This window comes from Triticum aestivum, chromosome 1B (assembly GCF_018294505.1).
Source record: "Triticum aestivum cultivar Chinese Spring chromosome 1B, IWGSC CS RefSeq v2.1, whole genome shotgun sequence".
Classification (NCBI taxonomy): Eukaryota; Viridiplantae; Streptophyta; class Magnoliopsida; order Poales; family Poaceae; genus Triticum; species Triticum aestivum.
Window position 1 is genome coordinate 265,465,929 of NC_057795.1, and position 6,766 is coordinate 265,472,694.

Consider the following 6,766-nt stretch of genomic DNA (forward strand, 5'->3'; position numbering starts at 1 on the left):
CTCTCTTGGTCCCCGTGTTGATTCGATCGGTGATGTTGGGCTCTGCCCTTCTAGCAACCATATTGCTTTGAAGATTATGGTCGACATTTCATTCTTAGACCATTGGATATCGAATCACCATTCTAAACATTGATCATGTACCTATGCCCATATTTCGGGTGCACCTTTCAACCAATGTTTACTCGTGGATGTTCTCCTCGAGCATACATCATTATATCATTTGATCTGACAAGTGTTATCTCCTTGCTCGGATAATTATGGAAATCCATCTTTTGGGAATCTCAATGAATTGTCGCTGAGTCCCTCAGCCACCTCCTAACCCTCTCCTTGATTTGATGATGAACTCTTGTTTCGGAACTTGCTTCCATAGTTTATTTCCCGAGAATATTGCAACTCCATCACGTCAAATTGAGTTGCACTCTTCCTTCTCAGGCATCATGAGTCTGAGGTATCCTGACACCAATCAGATCCAAATCTTGGGTCAGATATGATGGTTTGAACTTATTTCCAAGAGATATAACATTGGCCTTTATATGACCCGGTAAGGTGATGTCATGCCTAGCACACCTGGCCGAAGGACCTATTGTTATAGTTCAATTTTGGCAAGGTTAACCATTCTTCCATGAGGAAATTATAAGACTTATTCTATGAGTTGTTCCTGATGGATCCTTTGTGTATCCAAAGTCTGACCCTTGCTTGAAGACCATGTCAATGCTATCTCAAAGCATGTCTGCGGCACTCCGATTTTCAGTAAGAACATTTGAAGCACAAATGCTGAATTTTCCTTATCAATTACCCTAACACCGTTGTATGGGTAATGTCATGAAATTTCTCTCACCTTATCTAAAGAGTTTTCTACATTATATCCTGTCATGGATATCATGCTCTGCTTGTCCTTGGGAGGGATATACCCTTGAAATATGTGTTTAAACACAGTTTCCTTTCCATTGTTATGTTTAATATGAAGATCACCTTTTCCTTTCCAATGTTTGGTTTAACCTTTCTTGTGATCTATAGGATCTAAGCAGTAATATTCTCCTGCTTTTGTAAACACCTCGGTGTACAATTCTGCCAGAAAGACCCTGTTACTTTTGTTGATGACATTCCGGTAACCACCAATGGACGAGAACTTTGCCTATTGGTCCGCCTCGTCTTAACGAGCAGGAAAATGGTTCTCTTCGTCCCTCGCCCTTGGTACCAGCGTTGTTGCCAACATAACTGACAGGCTATCCACTGACATGCCTCCCCGTCGCGGCTGTGCAAGATGTCACCACCCTTCCTACTTTCAACCCACATGTTGGGCCCATAACCCACAGGTCCACTGGATCGAAACTTGACTCTTCTTTACAACCCGGATTCTAATGTATCCTTTGCACCTGGCTTCGTATGTGATTCACAAGCTAAATTATATAGCATTAATCATTCTGGAATCAAACACCATGTTATTCTCGCTGTTCAAACCCCATCCCAGCTTCTGTCTAGTCATCGAATGATTGCCTACCCGTTTGAAACTTTGGTACCATCATATATTGCACTCAACGAATTCACTGAAATACAACTCGTGGGGTACCTTGTGTATTTCCCATTGAGTTCACCGTCAGATGCCCAGCTTTGTGGAGATGCGTTCTTCCGGAGTTTTTCCCCTTGGTCACGTACATAGGACGATAGAGATCCCGAAGAAAGGATGACAAATTGATCATGGTGGCTTGAAGCAGAGAAATGAAGACATCAACGAAAGGGATCAACCTCTTCGAAAAGGGCAGACAAGATCGAGAAGACTCGTTAGGTTTTCGTTACCAAACCTTCCCCCTTTCACTACCTCTTAAATCTCGGGACGAGATTTCTTGTAGTGGAGGAGAATTGTGACGCCCGGATAATTAAGCTACAGTAACCCTCTACTAATGATGCCACGTCACCTAGATTACTGTTGCTAAACTCGCGTTAGTTCGAAACCTAGTTCGAATTTCAAAATTTAAAACCGAGGCAAACAATAAAAGTTTTAAAATATTAAACAAAAATGTTCGGTGTGTGACCAATATTGCTAAAGTAATTATATTGAAGAAAGCATAATTTTACAAAGTGCCAAAGTGCTTTAAACTAAATAAAACAGAAAAGAAAAAGAAATAAAAGAAAACAGAAAGCAAACTAACAAAAAAAAGAGAAAGGCCCCACTGAGCTTCGGCCCAGCAGGCCGGCCCATTCGGCCACACCGACCGGCCCAACCCCTCCCCTCCATAACCCCGCCAGGGGAAACCCTAACCTACCCACTCCCCGATCCCCACTCCCCCCCACTCTCCCCTCACTCCCCCGATCTGGATCGAGATCAGGGCGACCACGCCACCGCCCCGGATCACCGTCGCCGTTGCCTTCTCGCCCCCCCCCTCTCCTCGCGCGACCCCCCCACCTGAAGCCGGCGCCACCCGTCTCCGACCCCGTCGCCCTCGCTCGTCGCGACGACCGCATGCGGGCACCTTGGAGCTCGCCGACCCCGCCCCGCACCAAGACACCACCTCGCCGGCCTGCCTCCTCTACGCCGTCGTCGCCATCTTCCTCCTCAACCCCCGTTGCCTAGACCCCATGAACTCCGGTGAGGACCCCCGCCGCTGCTCCCACTTGCCCTGCCTACGCGCCGCCGGCGCCGTCCCGTGCCTGTGCACGCACTCACGTGGCCGCGTGTGCGCCCGTGCGTCGCAGCCACCACGCCCCACCCGCGGTCACCGCGCCCCGAACCCCCTCTCCTACGGCGTGTCTGGGCCGCGTCCCGTGCGCCCGCGCCGTGGCCGGCCGCCCGTTGCTCCCTGGCCACGAGGCCTGCCCCGTCCTGGCCTCCCCCCGCACCCCCACTCTGGCGGCGCCTCCCGCGGCCATCCGACCCGCGGCCCTCCTCGTGCCGTGCTGCCGCGGCCCCGCTGCCCCAACCGCGCTGCTGGCCCGCGCCCGCGGCCACCCCTCTCCGTCGACGCCCCGTCTCCGGCCGCTCCGGCCGCCGCGACCGGCGTCTCCCCTGGCCGGCGCCCTGCTGCGCCGGGTCATGGGCTCCACCCGCTAACGGGCGCCCCGTAGCCCCCCTGCGCCCGCGCGCCCATGCGGCCGTAACCGCACCGGTGGCGCCCGCAGGCCCGCAAAGGCCCTAGGCCACTGACCGAGCGGGCCCACCCCTAAAATGAAAATTGAAAAGAAATGAAAATGTAATTAATAAAATCATTAATTAGTTAATTAATTAATTAGTAAAACAATTAAGTTAATTAATCATGTTTAAATTAATCTAATCAATTAGTTAATTTAATTAAGCAGAAAATAATTAGCTAAACCCTACATTAAATTGAAAGGTGTATGACATGTGGGACCCACACGTCAGTTTGACCCAGTCACCCCCCTATTGGCTGCTGACGTCGTGCTGACGTCACGATGACGTCAGCATGCACTGTTCTGGATAATGATGATTTCAATTAATTAAATAAATTCAAAAATGATTTAAAACTTTAGAAAATCATATAAAATAAACCGTAGCTCGGATGGAAAAACTTTCTACATGAAACTTGCTCAGAACGACGAGACGAACCCGGATACGCAGCCCGTTCGTCCGCCACGCACCCCTAACATATCAAACCCGCAACTTTCCCCCTCCGGCTCCTCTGCCCGAAAACGCGAAACACCGGGGATACTTTCCCGGATGTTTCCCCCTTTCGCCGGTATCACCTACTACCGCGTTAGGGCACACCGAACACCGCGTATTGCCTTGTTACGCTTTGTGATGCTTTGATTGCTCTGTTATTTATTGTGTTCCCTCTCCGTTACTTCTTTCCGGTAGACCCGAGACTGCCGGCGACCCCCAGTTCGACTACGGTGTTGACGACCCCTCCTTCTTGCCAGAGCAACTAGGCAAGCCCCCCCCCCCTTGATCACCAGATATCACCTATTCTTCTCTATACTGCTTGCATTAGAATAGTGTAGCATGTTACTGCTTTCCGTTAATCCTATTCTGATGCATAGCCTGTCATTGTTGCTACAGTCATTGATACCTTACCCGCAATCCTAAATGCTTAGTATAGGATGCTAGTTTATCATCATTGGCCCTACATTCTTGTCAGTCTGCCTTGCTATACTATTGGGCCGTGATCACTCGGGAGGTGATCACAGGTATATACTATACATATATGCATACTACAGATGGTGACTAAAGTCGGGTCAGCTCGTTGAGTACCCGCAAGTGATTCGGATAAGGGGGCTGAAAGGACAGGTGGCTCCATCTCGGTAGAGGTGGGCCTGGGTTCCCGACGGCCCCAGACTGTTACTATGTGGCGGAACGACAGGGCAGGTTGAGACCACCTAGGCGAGAGGTGGGCCTGGCCCTGGTCGGCGTTCGCGGTTGCTTCATAATAACACGCTTAACAAGATCTTGGTATTTTATCTGAGTCTGGCCACTGGCCTATACGCACTAACCAACTATGTAGTTGGTTATGGGAACTCGACGTCGTGGTATCAGCCGAAGCCTTCTAGACGTCAGCGACTGAGCGGCGCGCGCCGGATTGGAACTTAAGCCTGCTCTTGTATTAAGGGGGCTAGTTCTGCTTTCGGCCGCCCACGCAACGTGCAGGTGTGCAATGGGAGATGGGCCCAGACCCCTGCGCCATAGGAGTTAGACCGGCATGCTGACCTCTCTGTTGTGCCTACGTGGGGCTGTGACGTGTTGATCTTCCGCGGCCGGGCATGACCCAGGAAAGTGTGTCCGGCCAAATGGGATCGAGCGTGTTGGGTTATGTGGTGCACCCCTGCAGGGAAGTTAATCTATTCGAATAGCAGTGATCTTCGGTAACAGGACGGCTTGGAGTTGTACCTTGACCTTATGACAACTAGAACCGGATACTTACTAAAACACACCCTTCCAAGTGCCAGATACAACCCGGTGATCGCTCTCTAACAGGGCGACGAGGAGAGGATCGCCGGGTAGGATTATGCTATGCGATGCTACTTGGAGGACTTCAATCTACTCTCTTCTACATGCTGCAAGACGGAGGCTGCCAGAAGCGTAGTCTTCGACAGGATTAGTTATCCCTCTCTTATTCTGGCATTCTGCAGTTCAGTCCACTGATATGGCCCTTTACACATATACCCATGCATATGTAGTGTAGCTCCTTGCTTGCGAGTACTTTGGATGAGTACTCACGGTTGCTTCTCCCCCTTTTTCCCCCTTTCCTTTCTACCTGGTTGCCACAACCAGATGCTGGAGCCCAGGAGGCAGACGCCACCTTCGACGACGACTCCTACTACCTGGAGGTGCCTACTACTACGTGCATCCCGCTGACGATGACCAGGAGTAGTTAGGAGGATCCCAGGCAGGAGGCCTGCGCCTCTTTTGATTGTATCCCAGTTTGTGCTAGCCATCTTATGGCAAACTTGTTTAACTTATGTCTGTACTCAGATATTGTTGCTTCCGCTGACTCGTCTATGATCGAGCACTTGTATTCGAGCCCTCGAGGCCCCTGGCTTGTATTATGATGCTTGTATGACTTATTTATGTTTTTAGAGTTGTGTTGTGATATCTTCCCGTGAGTCCCTGATCTTGATCGTACACATTTGCATGCATGATTAGTGTACGATTGAATCGGGGGCGTCACAGAGACGTTACCTATAAGACCACAACAAGCTTTTTATTTTCGTTGTTGATTTTCTCAACAACTTCGTTCAATCCTTCCTTCTAAAGATGCTTTCTATTTCATTCGTGGCACAAGTTGTCATTTTCTTCTTAGTTCTTTTCATTCCACTCTTCCATTTCTTCCGGAGGCTTTGTGTTGCTCCTCTAGTCAAGTATCATTCCATCTTCTCTAGTTCATGATTCGATCCTCTGCATGTTCAGCCGGAGTGCTGCCTAAATCCTTTGAGTCTTATTCGTTTCCTATCTCGTTCTAACCGGAGTGGTTTCATAGTCTATCTGATTCCGTGAGCTTTCGATTCTCGTCATTCTCGTTGTTCCTCTCTTCTTCTCGAGTGCTCTCGATTCTTTGCTTCTTCATTTGAGTTCTTGTTTCACCTCATCCCTTTTTCCCTTCCGTCTCGGTCCTAAGATCTCGGGACGAGATCTCTTGTTAGTGGAGGAGTGTTGTAACGCCCCGGATTCGATGCGCCAGGTGTCTGTCAATTATTCGCCGTCGTTGCCATGTCATTTGCTTGCATGTTGCACTTTGCCATGTCATCATATGCATTTCATATCATGTCATTATGTGCATTTCATTTTGCATACATATTCGTCTCATGCATCCGAGCTTTTTCCCCGTTGTCCGTTTTTGCAGTCCGGCACTCCTATGTTCCCCGGCATCCCCCTTTTGTCTCTCATTGTGAGCGGGTGTTAAACGTTCTCGGAATGGCCCGAGTCTTGCCAAGCGGCCTTGGTATAGCACCGGTACACCGCCTGTCAAGTTTCGTGCCATTTGAAGGTCGTTTGATACTCCAACGGTTAACCGAGTTAGCCCGAAAGCCTCTTTCTCTTTGCAGCCCAACAACCTTCCAAAGTGGCCCAAAACCCAGTAAACTCCCCTCCATGCTCTCGGTCGTTCGATCACGATCGTGTGGCCGAAAACCGCTCCTCATTTGGACTCTCCTAGCTCCCTCTACCTATAAAAACGTCCTCCCCGTCCATTTTCGCAGACGAAACCCTAGCCCCGCTCCCCTCGCGCGTCGGACATGTCCAACCCCGCCGGACATGTCCAGCCTCCACGTCGCCCGAGCCAATCACTACGCGCCACGTCGCGTACATCGCCGTCTCCTC